The sequence below is a fragment of the Anneissia japonica genome, unplaced genomic scaffold, assembly GCF_011630105.1.
Source record: "Anneissia japonica isolate Jap-2015-1 unplaced genomic scaffold, ASM1163010v1 scaffold22900_len9380_cov96, whole genome shotgun sequence".
Classification (NCBI taxonomy): Eukaryota; Metazoa; Echinodermata; class Crinoidea; order Comatulida; family Comatulidae; genus Anneissia; species Anneissia japonica.
In genome coordinates this window covers 4,193-7,928 of record NW_022726455.1, presented here as the reverse complement: position 1 = coordinate 7,928, position 3,736 = coordinate 4,193, and the positions used below count along the sequence as shown (strand labels likewise).

General features: G+C 33.8%; 1 long non-coding RNA gene across 1 annotated transcript; it reads right to left on the bottom strand.

Moving 5' to 3' along the window:
* Positions 1 to 840: 840 nt before the first annotated feature.
* On the bottom strand, positions 841 to 2,767 carry LOC117113210. The gene is made up of 2 exons (XR_004446163.1): positions 1,597 to 2,767; positions 841 to 1,037 (listed from the first exon to the last, which is right to left on the bottom strand). It is a non-coding gene; the product is annotated as an uncharacterized LOC117113210 (long non-coding RNA).
* Positions 2,768 to 3,736: the final 969 nt, after the last annotated feature.

Sequence of the window (3,736 nt, the reverse complement as noted above, 5' to 3'; positions counted from 1 at the left end):
CCCACCCCACCCCACTCCCCATATAGAAAACAATACAACATAGGGCTTATCTTAATTATAGTATAGGCCACACACGTGTGTTTGAAACTAAATATAGGCCTAAGCATTTTCATCATGGTTTTATTTATTACAAACATATTCTTTCACCTTTATACACATTGAGGCCCTTCTTTTAGGTTAAAACGATCTATCTTAAATTTGTCTTTCTTGAGTTTTGGGACTATTATGTGTTTAAATAACTTAAAAGGATAAACCTAAAAAAGCCCTAAAAAATATTTTTGTGTTTTTAATTCTGATTTCGTCGGAATTGATGAAAACTCCCTAAAATATGCAATTTATAGGGTCGAGGAAATTGGCCTACCGTAACAAGAAATGCACGCAAACAATTTGAGAATTTTAGGCACTTTCAGAGGATACATTTGTCAAGGGGTGCAGAAAGATTTTCCAAAGATGGATATTTTCCCTAATTGTTGGCCCATGTTAACAAGAAATGCGCACGAAGCGTGCGAAATTTGAGGTTTTTAGGCACTTTCAGGGGATGAAAAGGGCATTTATAAAGGGGTGGGGAAGATTTTTGAAAGATAGATATTTTCCCATTGTCCCCCAGTGGTTACGCCATTGGGCAGCATAGATCAAAGGAGTTATGACAGTTTTTGAAGTGGAGAAGGGGTTGAGTCTGGTCATTATGATATCTTCCTTTTTATTCTTGTCTTTATTTTTCTCTTCTCTTTTTCTTTTTCTTTCCTTTTCTTTTACTCTTCTTTCTCTTTCCCTCCCTCTCCCCTCTTTCTTTTCTCTTATTACCCAGCCCGGTACGCTACGGTAGGCCTATTAAAATCTTACCGATTGATGTGATGTACGGTACGTCTGTAACTAAATGTGCACTTCTATGTGTACACAGGAGAAATAACAGTCAGAGAGATGATGTTGACTTCAACGACGAGTTATTTATTTCGAATAGGAACTAGGAAATTATACCAAACTATATCTTAACCCCCAACTTGACCGAGCAATAGATGCCAGCACACATCAAGCTACTAAAATAAAGTAAAGTAGTATTAATTATAAGATCCATATAATCATATCAACAATCATAAAAATAATAGTTAGTTAGCATAAAACAATAATAGCAACCATGAAAGTACAGCCATTGCGAGGTGCAACCACAACTGACCAATTGGTTCATTATTTATATCTAGCATTAATTATGGCATTGAACTTCGTAAGAAACCATTGGCTTAAAATTACAAAGTAACAACTAATAATTAATAATCAATACACCAATAAACCGGTGCACAGTGATAGTAACATAGGTTCCATTAAAGTACAGTACTGTACTGATAATGATTCAACTGGCTTACTGCCTTACAGAAAACATAAAATGAAAGAATCATTAAATCAAAATGAAATTAATTACTAATGTAAGAATAGCAAATAAAGGTGCTGTCTAACATGATTATCAAAGTATAATAATCATAACACCTCTCATAGTAACACTTCAATCACAATAATCATAAAAAGGTACAAGAAATAAAATAACACATAGTTGTCATACACAGCTATCGAATAAAAGTAAACAAAGGAACTTAATCCCACCTTGCACAAGCTTCATGCTAGGATGCAACTCAGTATCTTATCTGCATTTAGCCCTGCCTATAGGGTGTTCGATCATTTTGGCCGCCAGTCATTTCGGCCGCCATGCCAAATGTATGGAACGCCAAAGGGGCCACCGAATACACAACAGCCGCTAATGAGCAGAATGTAGTCATATAACAGCTGGATACGTCAATAACAAAAAGGGGAAAATATGTAAGCCTAGGCCTACAGTGAATAATTAAGAATTTATTTACCGGTATAAAAATATAATGTACTATTAAAACAAGAATTTTAAATCTAGGCCGATATTTGTTTAAAGATACAGTAAATCATTATTATTATCCCCGAAACTTAGAAATACCGGGTTGGTGTCCGGCGGGGTATAGCTTCATTGGTAGTTAAAATATTATGTTTTTGTTGTTTTCTTTAACTCATTTTGTTTTCAATAATTTTTTCTTTTCTAACTATGTATGGTCTTGCACGGACTTGATGAAAAGACACTTATGGGCGATTCAAGTGTCTCCGTGTTTTGCATAAAGTATATTATTGTTAGTATTATAGAATGTGTGTTATTAATATAATATAGGGGCCCTATGATAAATAAGTAATTATTATGTATTGTTAGTTTTATTGTACATCCTCCGATATGTTTTATGTATAATGTGAAAATGTTTGATGTTGATACGTTAGATTTATTTTTCTTGCGTGATACTGTAATAAATAAAAATGTAATGTAAAAAAAATATGCGGCTGTATAGTATACAACTTTGTTTCGTCACTTCTCGAAATATGTTTAAATTTTTTTATTTATTGTTAATGTTGAGAATTGGTGAATAAAATCAGAAAATATTTTACACATCTTGCGCCTTGTCTTTAACCATTTCCGATTAAACGTGACTTTCTAATTAAATACATTTGTTGATTTCGTTTGATGGTTGAGAAGGTGACATGAATAAGGGGAAATATTTACTGTATACAACTTCATTTCGTTTGTTATGTTTGAATTTTAGATTTTTTTTTTGCGTTATGACATGTTATTCACGCAAAAATATTTACTGTATAATTTATATATATACTGTATTTATATATATATATATTTCTGGCTGTTTTCTTACGTTTACTTTTTAGCTGTTGCTTATCATTTTTGTATCTCTACTGAGATCCAGCCATTGTTTCCCACAGCATTGTTGTTTTCCAGTATTTTGCCTTTTAATCTTACACATCTAGATGTGTATAAGAGACAGGATCTTTACTCTACCATCATTCTATCCTGAAGCATCATCACTTGTTGATGTTTGAATTTTTTATTTATTTTTCTTCCGTGATGAAAATGAACATAAATTGTAACGTTAAAAATCGTCTTGTTTCTTGTTTGTTTGTGCTTTTTAATGTTTGGTCGAATAAATGAATGATGAAATTTATAGCTTAATATCATCGGGGAAGACCGGGGTTTATTCGCAGTGTGAGCGGGAGGGTTCAACCAGTGGCGGAGATATCCATTGTTCATAAGTTTATGGTTTAAAATCCCAATCCCTTCGTCCACAAATTCTGCTGTACATAATTTACCAATTCTTTTGTATTCATTGGTAACCACTGCTTTTTTAATAGAAAGGGAATGGTGCGATTTGTAATGCAGAATGATACCTTTGTTGGCCGCTTTAGTGTAAAATTTGGTGGAAATCGATCCATCTGAATTGATCCTAAGTTTAACATCGAGTATTGGTAGGAATCCATCTGCATCAGATAATTCCATCTCAAACTTGATGGTGGGATGTTGAGCATTAATATGTTTAAGGAGGAGATGTGCGTGATTAGTGTCTTTGACGACAGCCCCAGTGTCATCCACATATCTGATGTAAACAATAGGTCTGGGTATGGGGCCCATATAAATAGAAGAGCGTTCAAACCTATCAAGATGGAGAATAGCAAGGGTACCACTGAGGTATTTCAGTGAGCTATTTCCCATTGCTAAGCCTCGTATATGCTAACACTGTGGAACTACCAAAATGCATCATAACCTATTTACATATTATGAAAACATGAATGAAGGTAGCCTTACAAAAGAACTAAACAGATGAAATACACCATTGTTGTCGTATTCGTTTCCTTTGTTCTAAGAGTACTATCATTCAAATGAGTG